Source organism: Etheostoma cragini, chromosome 10 (genome assembly GCF_013103735.1).
Source record: "Etheostoma cragini isolate CJK2018 chromosome 10, CSU_Ecrag_1.0, whole genome shotgun sequence".
NCBI lineage: Eukaryota > Metazoa > Chordata > Actinopteri > Perciformes > Percidae > Etheostoma > Etheostoma cragini.
Genome location: NC_048416.1, coordinates 19,778,729 through 19,795,333, shown reverse-complemented (window position 1 = coordinate 19,795,333; position 16,605 = coordinate 19,778,729). Strand labels below are relative to the sequence as shown.

General features: G+C 39.6%; 1 protein-coding gene across 1 annotated transcript in view; it reads left to right on the top strand.

The window, feature by feature from the left end:
- Positions 1–16,605, top strand: part of xpnpep2 (X-prolyl aminopeptidase (aminopeptidase P) 2, membrane-bound) — a 100,598-nt gene that overhangs the window by 35,769 nt on the left and 48,224 nt on the right. The gene's annotated exons all lie outside the window — the stretch shown is intronic.

The window sequence follows — 16,605 nt, the reverse complement described above, 5'->3', positions numbered from 1 at the left end:
GGCTGAGGAGAGAGAGAGCGGTTGCGAAGGGAGGGAGGAAAAGGGGGGAGATGGGAGGTGAAGGGTGGGGGTGCATGCAGGTTTATGATAATACCCAAACAGATGCTCTTGTTGAAAACTCTTTGAATTGCAAACAGGGCAGCCTGCCAGGAATCCAGGAATCAAAATACCAGCTTATTAGGGGAAGTAGATGAAAGAAGGGAAGGTGTGAGATGAGGTTCATGCTTTCCTGCTTTTGTATCTACGCCAGCTGTATAGACCGTTCTACCTCACACTATTCTTTACCCTCAGTGGCACTGAAGGTATGATTTAAATCATCTGCGCTGTTTGAAGTTAGTGTCCGTGACTGGAAGTAACCGCAGGAAAAAACTTATCAGACTCTGTCTGATCACATCACTCGTACTATTTGTTCCTCTGCCCCTGAAGTCATTTGTTTTATTTTGTTACACAGATTATATTCTTTCCACGAACAAAAGCCGCCAGAAAACCACCACCCTGCAACGACTATAAAATGAATCAATTTTTTTCTCAAATTTTGTTTATCATACAATCAACAGGAAAGGTTGCATTGCTTGCTGTGTGAGATCTGTAAGCAGGCAGCAGAAGTACAACACGTTTTCTTATCACATTTATCCACATAGCCACATCAATGCAACAAGTTTCTACATCCCCTCTTGAGAAGACAATCATTTGGGAATTACCATAAATTTTGGATGTTTTGAACTACGTATACAGAATATATAAAAGAAACACTGAACTTCACCCAGTTACAGCATTTTATACACCGCCCCCTGGTCTGATCCAACAACCCTCAGAAATCTAAACACCACAATGTTAAAATACTTGAAAATAACTAAACTATCTACCTAAGTTAATAATCTTAAACATAGATATTTTATATAATATTGTTGGTATGGCTTCAGTTCACTCTAGGCTCATAGATCTGTGTCCCCAAAGGGCTGAAGTGACACATGATGGATGGACCGCCTCTGGTCACAGCCTGCAGACACAAACCCCCACCATAGTCTTCCACACAACCCCTTTTCTATGTGTTGTCACTAAACAGTCACTTTAGTAGTGTAGACCTGAGAAGAGGGGCCCTGTGACCCTTGGCTCTGCAGCTCCAGCTTCACACAGCCCGCCCTTTGTCTCCCTAAGGCCCCGGGTCCCAGAGGGCAACATGTCTGTGCCACCCACTTGAGATCCTACAACAAGAGCACCTTCCATTTTTACATACAGCACTTCAAGCCTTCACTTCATGTGAAGCAACCCTCGCACCTCAGGGGTGGCCAAGCCCCCGCGGGCTGAAGATGCTTATCCAAGCCGGTCCTTTTTTTAGCCGAAAGATAATTCGCCCAAGTGACTTTAAAAGAATCTGTTTACATCATTTGGTCTAAGGTACTCACTGATCACTGACAGAAAGCATGACTGATTCTTTCCAATTACATAATAAGAGATAGTGGGGATTATAGCGTCATTAACAGCCCGCTTAGTAGTTAGGAGTAATTCAGAATTCAATTTAATCCCACAGTCGAGGATAATTTCAAAGCAATGTGGGAGAACTGCCTGCAGAGTTATTTCAAATTAACAGTTAATGTGGGCATTAAGCTGAAACTGAGGCCAATATCCAGAAAGTGTTGAGCAGGTGCTACCCATGATACAATAATTTATGGCTGTGGATTTACTAGACATTAAATTGTCCTCTGTATATGGATTAGAATGTGTGAGACATTGTAAAGTTGGCAATATAGGCTCAAACATTTGCACTCTATTAGCTTTCATTGGCTTAGCTTAAAGCTAAGCCAGCAATGAAAATGTAACAGATGGTGTTTCCTCAGAGTGTATAGGTGGACTTTGTGCCATGACATGAGTGTAAGCCAGTGGAGGATTGTCTTTTTACATCCAGGGATGTGGAGCGAGACCTGGCAACATGACACAGTCAGAGGGCGTCATCACAGCCACGTGTGCCTCAACACAGGAAACACTTGGCTGTTTACAGGAAGTGTTCGATGAAGGAATGGGGTGTATGTCTGGATTCGGTCACTGCTGACGACTTTTCCTGATTCCTGAGTTTTTAATAACAGGCAGACATTCCACAGAATGGCTCACATAGATGATTGAAAAGGTATCTTTGCCTTTCCTCTGAGTTTTCTTTTCAAATATTAGACGGTGCAACAGGAACTGTCAACAGGTGGCCTCCCAGCTGTGGATAAATAAGTCCCCCGATCTCAGAAAAGATTAGCAGCTTTATTTACTGTATTCACAATTAATGTGTTTCCTGTTTATCTTCCGCTTGTATATAAAGCTCCTGATTTCCGAAATGCTAATAGAGTGTGCAGATGTTTGTTTGTTTGTTTTGTTGGTTTGATGATTGAATGAACAGTGGCAGGCTGCCCATGTTGTTATTGTTGTGCAAAAGTGAACTCTACGTTTCCACGTCCGCTTCCATCAGATACAGTGCACCTTTATTAAAATGGAAAGCAAATCAAACCTCCATCAAGATAAGAGTCCCAGTCAGCAGCTTTGGTGAATGCAGAATGTCAATGTGAGATCAGGTCGTGGTTACTAATTAGCTTCTCCAGAGAGATCAGCAATGAGAGAAGAGAGTGTGACATCTTCATTAGGGCTTTTCAAAGTCTTTTTTTTTTTTTTTTTAAGATGAGAGAGAATGTGAACTGTGGTTTGCTCGTCTGAAGATTTAAACAAATGTGATTCTCCCCTCAGGCGGCCTGTGCTTCGTATCATGAAATGTCAAGAATCAGAGGCTTGGTGGATTAACTTATCTGCCTTTAATTGTGACATTATCGGCAGCTCTGCAAATTCAGCTGAGGAATGTTTTGAGCTCGCCAAAGCCCCCTTGAAGATAGGGCAGCAATTTTCTGCCAACTTGTGGTTCTCTTTCGCTCATATTGCCTCAGAGCAACCACACACATACACACATTTTCTGTAATTTCATACTTGCATGAATAGAGTTCCTAGTAATCATTAAAAGACTATAAATAACTGCTGTTGCACTGAAAAGCAGCAATTACCAATTATCTTGTAACAGTTTCTGTAAAACACTTTTTTTCATTGCAGATAATGTAGTGAATTATTAAGTTGCTTTCTTTTTGGGAAGAAAATATGACGGACAGGAGGTCTGCTTATACCTATATTTGAACACCAGCTGGAGTTTATCTCCTCTAATGTTGAACAGGTTCTGAACTCAGTCATGAACTGGGAATAATCACAAACCCTTGACATCAGAGGACTGCAAGGCCAGAGAGGAAAGCAATTTACACAACAGTAAATATATAAATACAAATTTATATATCTTCTCATCTTCCTCCACTTTTCTACTTGGACAGATTCATCCTCAGTCATGTAAATTGAAATCCAAAATAATCCAAAAGAAATTTCCACAGCGGCTCTTTCCCTGAATTGACCAGACAAATTACGCCCTGGGACCGTATGCTGTGGTGTTGCGTGACTCTCAGACAGTTGTCTATATAATTAGTCCAGTATGGCTCATCAGTCTTTGGAAACAAAGCGGCCCGCAGATCGGAGAAAGATGCATTGTGAGATGACAATTCACTGTAACCACCTAGACAAAAAAGTAACTTTTTATATAGAGGGAGCTCTTTTCACCGGCAGTTTTATCAATCATAATATCCCTGTTAGGTGACTTCCATCTTAGAGGATTTGCAGACATGGGGGCAGATTTTTATCCTGTGATGTTGCACCTGCAGAATGTACATTTAAAAAAAAAAAAATCTATTCATATCTCAGAGTAGTTTTCCAAATCATGAAACCGTCTCATATTATACCGTACATTTGTCACTCTAGTTTGCAGCAAGGGCAGGATCCGACTCTAAGACCATGTACAAAACACGCTTTGCACCCTCATAAGCCTGTCAAACCTAGATTCTCCAAAGATATAGTAAAACAACAAATAAGGGAAGTCTTTTGAATCTGCACTCTCCGCCATCTAATCAGTAATGAAAATCTACTGAGGGTTTTTCTCCAGGTGGCAGGTGATACCAGCCCAGCTTCTGACATCCCCTAGGAGCTCTCTGTCCCACTGATAGAGTTTAATTTCTCTTCAATACTCAGAAACCTTCTTAAGTTTGACTTCCCACCTTTAACTTTGCCGCACTCGTTGATGTGGATTGGTATGTGCTACAGATAGAGGTGAATTGGTAGAGGCATGCCAGCATTTCACATGCTTCAATGCACTTAAAAATACCAATCTTCTGGTCGTGGAGTGCACTGTTCTTCAGGAGTTTTTTTTCCCCTCAGTATGCAGAAGATCTGACAATCATTCACCCTTCCATTATTGTAACTCAACTCAGAAATCAACAGTCAAAACAAGCTAAATGGAGGAGGTGTTGTATCCAAACTGGGTAATTGCTCTCTTCTCCTGTAATATTGTCGCAGTTATCAGAGGTTTCATCTGTCTGAACAGTGGCATGTAGTTTGGAAATGGCTGATTTGTTTCTTATGGATGCAGTTTTGTTTTTAAGAGCTAGGGGCTGAGCATGCCGCGGCTTGGCCTGGCTGACAGACAGCGAGACAGAGAAATGTGACTTCACAGATGAGAGATAAGGAAATGTTGTCTGTGGGAGAAGACAGACTCTGAAAACAGACACAAGGTGTGTTTAAAATCTTACAAAGCCTGAGTCTGTGCTGTGAAGTGATAGAGCTGAAGATCAATGTCTGCCGGAAACCAGCTCACTGTATCTTTCACTAAATTCATAATATTATTTTCTGCCTTGATACAAGTAGTAAGATGTTTTAAGATACAAGAGAAGTGCACTTTTAAAAACAGGTTTACATTTGTTAGAAAAACACTATTTTCTTTACCTGTAACAGAAGAACCTTTGCTATAGAAGTATGTTTTCATTTGTGCACCAAACTGTTTAAATTTTTCACGTAATTATTCAATGTGTGTATGTCGACACATTCCTTAGAACACAATAAAACAAATCTCTCGACAACTTCCTCCCTATAGAGAACATGATCTGATTTAATTTTGGAGCACAATGTTGCATAGCTTTGCAAATTAGTGGAGAAAATATGATCTTCTTGAAAGGTAGGGGAAATTATATATTTTGTTATTGGCAACAAATCTTGTGAAAAGACCAAAATCAGCAGTGTATTAGATCAGAACCATTATAACATCCCTAGCTGTTACTGGCTCTCAGACCCCAACATTATTAGACATAATTTCTTGAATAAGAAAATCTTTAAAAATAAAATTAATTTTAATTATATCGTTTTTTTCAGGCCCAGTACATTCATAACAAACAGCTCTGTACTGTGGTTTTAGTAAATGTTTCACAAATATAAGTAAATGTGCATTTTTGGGGGAGTATTTTCAGTGGTGGATCAATACACATTGGTGTACTAGTGAGTATTTCCTGCAGTGGATGTGGGACTGATTAAAAAAAAACAACAGCGCTCATGGTCATTGTAATGAAGAAACTAAATGCAACTGTGTTGCTCATTGATGTGTTATCTAAACAGTCTGGTATATTTAGAAAATGACATCACTTTACTGTAATGCATCCTTTAAAACCAGGAAAAGACTACACTTATGCCACATTACGATATTACGATATCCAAAATCTAAAACGATGTCTAGTCTCATATCACAATATCGATATATTATTGATATATAGACCAGCTCTATTTCCAATGGTCTCTCCATTATTAGTGATGGCTAGCGGCTTGAAGTAAATCTGTTCACATTTTTCACATTGAGTCAAACTTTGGGGAATTTAATTTTGACTTGCAAATTCGAACAATAACAAGCCTTCTTGGCAGTGTTGACCTATCAGCCATCGGAGACACAGACATAAGCGCCTCAGCAATGGAGCAAGACAATTTTCAAAAGAAGAATATTTGGCAACTGACAAAAACAAGTACTAACAAAATCACATATTTTTGCCCCAAGAAACATGCCGTTAGGCATCCCCTGTGATCAGTGATTTCATCCAATTACTGGTTATATCTCAGGCTAATTTGCTGCCCTGCTCTCTCTCACTCTCCCCACACAACAACAGACTAACCTAAAACAGTGTGTCCCAAACCTTTAATACAGTATGCACCCCTTGTCCAGCATATTTTTCATTCTGTCCTGCTTTACCACAACTGGCTCAAATCAGTGCCACTCTGAGGTCAGCACAGCTGGCTTAGGGTTAGTGTAAGCTAAGGCTGTTTCTCAGGTAGAGCAGAGTTGGATGGGATGAAAAAAAAATTGGATGGGGTAGGCTACTCCAGGAGCAGTTACTATGTTAAGTAGTGCAGGTGGCTGTTTCTGGACCTAATCCAAGAGGTTAGGAGGTGTAGAAAGGCAGGACATTTGTTTTAAACTACAATTCTTTTTCAGGCGAAGGACCCCCATGTAACCTTTCCAATTATGTATCTTTCCAAATATGTTTATGTTTGCTGTCCCATTTCAAAACTGAACCAGTCGCCCATGGACACAGATACAGAATTAATCTTAATAATAACACAGATATCCTTAGAGCTGATGACTGCAGCATGTTGACAAGGGAATATGTAATGAATGCATGAAACATCATTACATAGCCTGAAACATTATGGTGATTATTATGGTGGAACATTAAACAGCTCGCACGTCTTTTGTTTTTACAGTGATGGCTTTTTGTCTTACTTACAGGCAGTGTAATGGTGTACTGCTTCTTAAGGCTGGAAGAGTTTGAAACGTCACTGCAAATAAATGGAGGAAAAACAACTTTACTTTTTAGTACTGACTTTTTCAGTTGAACATAAGCAAGTAAAGGAAAGTGAGGGTTACTTAAAGAACAAAAAGGGGAAACTCAGGGTTTTGAAGTCACTGTTCTTTTGTCTCTTATCTATCTGTAAAATCTCTCTTTGATGTCTTGTCACCTTCCCCCATTACAAATTCTCTTTGCTCTTACCGAGAAGAAAAACTCCACAACCCTTTTATTTTAAAATTCCCCTTTTTTATTTTTCCGATATGTGCAATGAAGTAAATTATTCATGCTCGCACAGACTATAAAGTTTAAGCAGATCTGGTGAATATTTCCCCAGCTGCCATTGTTATGAACAAAAAGAGGAAAAGGGCAAGAAAAGGCAACTTCATTAATGCCACATTATGTTTTATGGTGGACTTGGAACTTGAAGAACCCTGAGCATAATTTGTTTCTGTTTTATGTGAGCCACCACAGTCCCCACCTGCCTCGGTTGGGGTAGATAAAGGGCATTTCCCGACATGAGCTTAAAGACCCATTAAAACAGGCATAAGTACCTCAATGAAATGCAGACAGAAAGCACCTGACAGTCGAGTGACAACCACTATGTGGTTTGCTTACTTGAAAAAAGACACAATATTTATTGGTGGCATGGAAAAATAGATTGTAAAAGTTAAAGAGTAAGTGATGCTTTTCTGCCATTAAAGTCTACTTGACATTCAGAAAAAGAAATATGGTTGTTCCTTTGTGTTGTGACCATTTTAAAGAAGTTAAATACAACTGTGAAGAGTTTGAAAGAAGAAAAGAAACAAGAAAGACAAACAAAAATGGAAATGGAGTCAGCGAAGAATATGCTGTCCTTTGTACTTTTGGCATGTTGGCAGCACTTGATGAATGGACGTCTCTTCACAGGGAACGCCTGACCTCTTTCAGTTACGTAGCAACTAGACGTTTGGTGTTAGGAATTGTATTTCACATCATTTTTATCTGTGAATGCACACAGCAATAAATCTCAAACAGACGTGTGTTCCATTAAAGAAGAAGGATAACGTTTTCCTAACTCTTTCTCTCTTAGCTCTTTGGCTTATGTTTGGGGTCAATTGAACAGTTCCTGCTATTTGGTTTCACTAACTGCCAGACATTGTTTTTCTGGCATTAGATCTGACACAGTTCAACAAATGGCGAATGCCTCAGTATAAACTCTTCCCACCAACCCACAAAACACATGTACACACACAACCACTCTAGCATATCAACACTGTGAGGCTGGAGCCTTTCACACCACAGCCGAGCCTTTTAGTGCTGTGATGTTGACACGTAGCTACATACAATTAACACATTTTCACTGTAACAAATCACTAAAACATTTGTTGATGCTTTATTTTGAGAAGAAGGGAAGATATCTAAAATGAAGTCTAAAATTGCCTCTAGCTAAAAAGCTGATTTTTAAAAATAAATCACTGACTTTGATTCAGTTGCTTCAGGGGACCTTTGAAAATAATTATAAGAAAATGTTTTGTGGCTGTAGCTTCCCCACAGATTCGACCACGTTGGATTTCCTGTGTTCTATTATTTTATAGTACAGTAATCATGTTCTTCACTCCAAACTGCTTCAAATTAACACTTATAAGGAAAAGTCTGAAAAGTAGCAAGTATAGAAAAAAAACGTTAGTAAAGTCATATTTGGTCAATAGAAATCAGTGCACTGCCATTAGACGCACGCTTCAAAAGTATTCATACTTCTAAGTTGTTCATTCAGCTCTTTGATGTTATGAGTTATGAGTGTGACACTGGTGACCAGGCTGGTATTCAGACTTCTCCGCAATGTGGATCTCGCTGTACTCTGTGTTGGCATCTGTTTCTTCTGCTTCAGGTTTCAACTGTTGGAATACATTTAACATTCCTATCAAACCATTTAAGCACACTACAAACTTCACCGATGAAACCAAAGACACATACCTCACCACCCTGCTCACAGTCATTTGGGTCAGCAGTCTAGTTGGACTGCCCAAAAACCTATTATAAATATAACTAAAATATACATATATGTATTTTTATTATAGGTTCCGCCATTATGCCAGTGCCAATGCTGTAAAAATTATCGATATTGAGGCTGCGTTTGGATGGGTGTGTGTAGCACGTCTGACTTTTGTTCAGGAGGTGAGAGTTTGTATGCCTTTACAGACCTGCAATAACGTCTTCTGTCCTCCTGTTCATACCGGCCAATGAGAGGTCTCTTTCGGGTGTCTTTCCAATGTAAGTGATGGAGAATAAACTCTATGGTCCTTGTCATGTGAAAAAAACGGTCATTGAATGTTAATTTGAGACTTTACTTAAACTAAATGGGTATCTTCCAAAGTTATATAGTCATTTTAGTAAAAAAACAACTCTTTCTCTTACTGTGCTGTTTACCATCACAGCTCAACAACAGATCACGAAGCCTCACGCTAGCTTCAGATAAACTTTGGACTAGATTTTTTTGCAGAACAATGACTGGACACATCCTCCATTGCGTCGGACGTGCAAAACTGTTGTTATTCTACCGGTTTGCAGAACTGTTTAATATTGATGCTCTTGTCTGGTGACAAGGTTACAGTGGGACTGACTAATGACCATGATAACATGAAATGAAAATTTGCACAATATGTATTCATCTTTTTTTCATGTTCTATACAATAAAATTGTTTAGGGTATGGATGAGTCATTGGAAAAGCCTTGGTATAGGGTTTAAACTAGGATTTCTCATGGTTATAGCTGGGAAATAAACCCAGCTCACTAGAGTTGAGGACACGTCACCAATCGGCTACAGTAAATCACTCTTTCGCCACCTGTGTCCCAACTGTTTCTAACCAACTTCACATACTTTATTTTCTATTGAATATTGTGCTCGTTCCAGAAGCAACTGCCACACTGGATCTTGCTTTTGAAATGTGTTGCATATTAAGTAAACGATCTGTCAACATTTCTCTTTTTAAAAGACAAACACACCAGCAACCAATTCTGATGATAAAATGATTGGAATAATTGCGATAAGATCCCACTTGGGTTTGCCCTCATTCTGTAACTCATTTCTTTTGGAGCACTGTTTGTGGCAGAGTGGTTTAGTATCTGCATGTCTGGATTTCAGCACCAGCACCGAAGCTTTCTGACAGCTCAGCCTGAACCATCAGAGCTCTCTAGTGGAGATGTCAAGGTGACTGAGTTTCCTTGGGAAAACAGCGCATGATGCTCAGTGGGCCAAATGTCCAACATGGCAGCTGATCACCACTCCAACTGGTTTAATTAAGAGCAGGCATTTTGCCCTGCTTATCCAGATGTGATGTGTTTGTGATCAAATGAATGGTCCGGCCTCTCTGTGCTTGCTCATTATCTGGACACTGAGCCTGCTCTGCGCTGTGGGAGGCTCTTCAGCTCAGATAAGACTGGTATGCTTAATGTTAGGTGTCACATACAGCTTTAGTGTGATGCCGTTAGAGTTCCTTGTTTCTCTAACTTTTGGTGATGTTCATGAATAGTCAACATTTTCAGGAGACATGGTTTTATTCTAGTTTTGAGTAATTTCTAATCAGTAAGAATTTATATTTAAGTGAAGCCACTTTGAATAAAAAATAAAATGCATCATCCCATTGTCTGATATAATTCAAGTGTGGAAAATAAGCTACATTTTCTGGTTTTGCAACATGTTTTCAACCCATACAAAGTCTTTTTTACACTGTCTCCCCTGGCAGCAGTTGCAGTGTGCCTCTGTGGGTTGCTGGAATAGTTTGTTTGTCACACATGAAAGAAATGAGTCTGGGCTGTTTTTTGCAGATGCTTATTTACTGTGGCGCTGCTTCAGAAAAAGTCCAAGTGAGACCGCTCTCTCTGTGGTTGGCAGTTTGTAAATTAATTGATTTATTTGGCTTGGGAAGATTGCACGCATCACATATTTGGAGCAATCAAATCAGCAATTATGTGGTTTTAAATTTCATGTTTGCGCCCAGCTGTGACAAGCTCAACTGTCCTCAGAGAAGTCTAGCAGGATTTAATCTGTCTGTTGAAGAAGGCTGATTGCCTGGCATCACGACCAAAGATAATGCAAAACAATCATTTGTTGACACGACAGAAACACATGCTGTTGTTAATATTAAATATTAAAATATAGTACTTAAAATCTTCCATGTATGTAATGAAATGACAAAACTCACATTTTTCATCAGTTATTTGATGATAACTTCAACACTTTAGATCATTGCAAAATGTCTGATACAGTACTTGGCTCTTGGCTCTTCAACTGGAGTCAAGAGTGTATACTTTGGCGAAAGTCACTGAGAAGAAAATCAACCAAATAGCAGGAGATGCAATATATTTTGTATTAGATTACATGTAGGATATGTACTGTATATTTTCTTTGCTGTGCAACATGCCCAATATTTTCTTAAATACATTCAGACACGAAAGCTTGCTGAGAAGAGAAATTATGAAATATGATCCTTCTTTTCTGGTATGTTGTGCTGAAGCCTGGCAGTTTTTACTATGCAGTATATATATAAAGGTACCCTGTGTAAGTTTGAACACTAGTGGTGCTATGGAGAAATTTGTTTGATGATCAGGTGCCCATTTTGTACCTCATGCTGCCCTAGTACATGTACTCGCACAAACACATGCGATCAACTTTCCTGCTGACTGCAGAAGGAAGTAACGCAAATTTGTAGTGCGTGCAAGCCATGACGCAAACATTTTGTGGCCAAAAAGCATTTGCCTATAAACCAACAAAACACCACTAAAGGAGACATTTGTTGACATGTTGACTATTCAAACTGAAAACAGTGAACTCTTATGCATCGTATTATGCGTTTTCTTTTAATCATGTACTTGGTAAGTAGCTTTTTATTGGCTGGAATGGGTGATATATTGTAGACCGTTTTCCAACTTTTGTAATACATCCATATAATCCAGAGCAAAGTTAGCTAATGTTTTTATTAGGTAAATGAAAAATAATTAACTCCAAGACTGGCCATTTTTCACTCAGGGGGACTATATGACATCCCTCAAGCTATTTCATGGATTGACAGCTGGTTGCAGTATTTTTTCAGGAAAGGTAGCAATGTGCCAGAAAAAAGGTGAAGAAGAAGACTTGTATTAAAGCAATGTTGGTCTCAAACTATTAAAACAATACACTTTACAAATTTTAGGATTAGGAAAGAAATATAGTATGTTCAATATGTTTTTTAGTCTCACCTGATTACCAGTTCAAGTACCCTGTGAAGCTTTCAACCGTTAAAAGTGCTATGGAGCAATGTTTAATGAGCGGGTCCCTTTTTTGTTTTTATCTTGTTTACATATGCATTAGGACGCGCATGCATGACTGAGGTCAAGTAAAAGCTAAAGATATATTCTGTTTTGGTGACATAGAAAATGCTTTCTAAAATGTTATAGAAGTAACCTTACATTTTCATCTCACATGTTACTGTTACTAAAGAAAGCTAAGTAGAGGCTCCTGTTGTTTAATTCAAAATCTTAAAGTGCTTTAATGCTCAAGCAGGTACAGCATTGCGTGCAACAGCCCAAGGGCAAAAAACGATGGGGGTGGGTGGACAAAACTTTGTCGAAGGCCATCTGTGTGCTATTTAGTCCAGTCCTAGCAGTCATGGCTCCTTAATTCAAAAACTGTCAAAGTGTGTCATTAGGTGCAGCCATTTAAAAGCTTCAGATTTCATTAGCCACAGGAAGGGCCGCATTACCCTCAGGATTAATGTCAGGTTTTGCGGTTCAATGCTACAGCAGTGGACTGCATTAATGTTGACCCTCTTGTTTAAATACAACCCAACTCATTAAGCATTATGTGGACCAAGAGTAGCCCTTAAATAGCCTGTGAATTATGGACATTTTGTACAAGCAACATTCTTTTACACCTCAAAATTCGCCCACCACTTCCTGCACAGGCTAAGATTTAATTACAGAGCACTAAATCTTAAGCTGAGGGGTGTCATCTGCCATTTCACAGCCAAATATTTTGTTTATACTCTTAGGCCGCATTGCACCCAGTGTTGCATCATCATGGCTAAGAAGTTGTGGTCCACAGTGTCTTGATGATGTGGGGTGGGCGGCCTGTGTTGTAGAGGTGACACTACGTTGAACATGCCAGGAACTGTTTGTCAGGAAGCCTGAGCTCACTATCTAGAGGAAGAAATAGAGAGCTGAGTCACAGCGTAGTGAGATGCCCAGCAAAAGATAACTCTGAGGATAAGCCGAGTCATCACTCTTCCTGTTATAATTAGGCAACATGGGATTTTCAGCAGCCAATCACCTTATCTGCCTTCTTCCCTCCAATGAATACAGACAGGGAGTTGTGTTATTTAGATGGCAAAAGCTTCTTGAATTTCATCAGCTCCGTTCTTTCCCTCTTGCAGGAGGTTTTAATACCATATTTAACTTCTCTTGTCTAATAACGAACATGAAACTGTCAGCACTGGTGAAGCAAGCAAGACTTAATCGAGCACTCGCTGCAGTTTTGCTACATGTTGACATCTATCCAAGGCCAGAAGCTGTGAATGTAATATGTTCTGTCCTCCTGAGGGGCAGCAGCACTGTTTGTTGGGGGGGGGGCTCTGTGTTTCATCACTTACCCATTCATCACATTGTTACCCAAGTGCCTGACTTTCAGTATGCTTCACCAAGTCTGAGAGTGGTCTGAATTTTTGGGGCTCTTAATCAGGAAGTGATTGCAGCCAGCCATGATTCATGGTGTGGTCTGGTTGTCATACTGTATGAGCTGCAGAAGCAGCATCTTAAAGTTAAAAAGTATACTCCCACTCCTGAGACCTATACCTCTACCGGTGGGATCTGTTTCTTCTGCAGAGTGAAGGCCTGAGCTCACTTTCCAGAGTTTTGACAGACCTCAAGAGGCAGAACAATATAAATGTTTGAAAGGCAATTTGGACTCTATTCCCTTTTATCTTTTTCCTTCACACGAAATCTGCAGACTGTTTTCTGTGTCAGCCAGAGGGGGTTAGACCTTTGTGAAGCAGCAGCAATGCTGCCACACCGCTGACTTGGCAGTGAATCCATTTTTTGCAATTAACACTTTGTTTATGCTCTTACTTTGGTGCACTGTGGGCTCTGAAGTAAGCACATAATCTTTAAAGTGGTTGGGGGCACCACCGTTTAATGCCTTTTATTACTCAAGTGCAGCTCAGTCAATATCTCTGTCACAGCAGAGGATGTCAGACAACTATGCAGTCAGTTTGTTCAAGTTCAGCCTTTAATACATTCCAGACTTGGGATCAAACATAGACTGTTACCACCAAAACCAACAGGATATTTAACTAATTTGTTCTGTCATTTTTAAGTTAGGTTTATTTCATAATGTGGAGTTGTCAACAACATCGTCATACTTTGAGTTTTTTATGCAGGTCTCTACAGGGTTTCTGAAAAGTGCTCCCACCGACTAGTATTTTCAACAACACTGTATTGGCACGTGTCCTTGTAAATAGAACAGCACATTGCCTCAGTTCAGAGATCGGCCCAGTTTTAAGTAGCATTAGCTGCTAGCTTTACGTGTCTTGTTTTGCTTGCTCCTCTCGAATAACTCTCCACATGTTTTAGACGTCTGAAAGCATGTAATGTGATTGGAAAGCATAGTGAGATAGCAGGAAACGGGTTAGTGCCCAGGCGTGTGCGCCAGTGTTGTAGTCGAGTCATAAACTGTTGAGTCCAAGTCATAACTTGTGTGCCCATTGTTCGAATCCAAGTCTCGGTCACTAAAGAAGAGTCCCAGTCAAGTCACTGTTACCTAAGTTTGAGTTTGACTCAAGTCTTAAGTCTGCAATGTTCGAGTCCGAGTCACTAAAGAAGAGTACATCCATTGTGGGTAATCCGGTCTTGTTTTTGTGACTTGAGAAGGCATATCTCCTTAAGTGTATATTCACAAGATATGTACCTCATCCTCCACTCATAGGATCATACAACTCCATCCTTTGTTGACATTAACATAATCAATACAAAATTGTATTTCTCTAAGGCAAGTTTATTATAATCACAACTCCCTTGTAAATACCAGAAAGGTCAAAGTAGAATTAAAATAGAACAGCAGGAACAATGTTTTTTGTGTTGTAAATAATTGTGCTCTATGCTTTGATGTACTTTGAATGTCTGTGACCGCTGATAGACTGGGAAAATATGTTTTGAATGGAAAAGACCTTGACCCAGTTAAAACAACAAAGCCGTGTCGTGGGAAATGAATGAACGATGCTTTAAAATAGCGATGAGATGAAAGAAATCCACCCAAAATGGAACAATGGCAGTGATTTCTTACTGCCTATACAAACACGTTGCCAACGTAGTAGTGTACTGTTCACTTCAGTGGAAAAATCCTGATGATGACTTCACCTAAGTGTGAAGAGCTTATTGAGTTTTCCCTAGGAAGCCTCTCCAGTGAGTGTTTGGAGCTATGCTGTAGGCAGTCACTGCAGAGACTCCAATTACTGACCAAGTCCCACTTGGCTGGCTTCTAACTGTGACCAGCAAATTAAAAAGAGAGAGAGAGAGAGAGAGGGAGAGAGAGAAGGGGGCAGAAAGAGAATTTAAAAGGCAAGACGAAGGTTTTTGGTTGCAGTGCGATACTAGCCCACAGGAAGCCAAAAAAGACGTCAAGCAGAGTTTAACAAGTGCATTGCCGGAGCAGAGGGAGAGATAGGCCGCTCTTTGTTCACAAATTGGACACACTCCAAACGCCTGCTTCATAGGATGTTCTCTGATAATCCAGCAGTGAGCAGCTGATTTATGACCTGCATTAATGTTCGGACTGAACTTCCTGAACAGAATCTTTAACTATAACCAAACCACATGGAGAGGAGGAAAAAATCATATCTAACAAAGACAAATGTCGTTTTCTGGAAAGCACACAAATGGGAGCTTGTTGAGTTACATCAGTGGGATTAAAGTCAACCTTTTGCTTAGACATTTTCGAATTTGACTAAGAGTTATAAGAATATCTGTGTCAATACTGGTAGTTTGATTGGTTGAATCTAAATTTTGAATTTAAATGATTGGTTGGTCTAAATTGATTGATGCATTATTTGGTCTATAACATGTCAGAAATTCATGGAAAAACCTAAACTGAAACAAGTCTTCTTTTGTCCAACCACCAGCCTAAAAGTATATATTCAGTTAACATGGAGCTGCAATGTACCTTTTCCGCTTACTGTAAGTTGGAGGACTTGCCATTCAAGCATGTTAAAACTTCTTCTTGAATCAGTGTTTATTCATACTACGGACGTTGTCTCTTAGATGTCATGCTAAGGAAAGATTATGCCGTGAAATCAACCACCCATCGGCATGATGCTTAAATACTGTTTTCACAAACAAGTTTTATCTTTGAAATAAAAATGCACATTAGCTACAGTTATACATTTTTTTAAAAATTATTTTACAAACAATGAGAAGAATTCTATTGTGCTGTCTGCAGTAATAATAACAGCAGGATATCGGTGTAAGATTTCACTCATAGAGTACGAGCAGATGAGTTCATGGTTTGTTGCTGGGCCAAAAGCGCGTGTTGGTGAGAAAATACTTCTTGTATTTGAAACACTTCCTATTTTTGCAATATGTAGGAGTCCCAGTGTTGTAGTGAGGCATCAGCTCCTCCAAACAAAACTAATTATCTATAAGTTCACAGGCCTAGAGCAGCTGCCTGTTGTGAAAGAAAGCAGAAAAACGTCATCTTGTTGTCACTGAGCACTTTCAAGAGATCCAAGGCACTTTCAGCCCGTAACTTATTTCAGTTCTTCTGCTGTTTTGACGTGATGGCTTGTTTCCCAAGACAAGAGCTTGTACACTCGGGAGGGGAAATGGATAAGAGTGGATGTGCCACATTTGACATTGGAGTAGGATTTCTTTGTTTCCT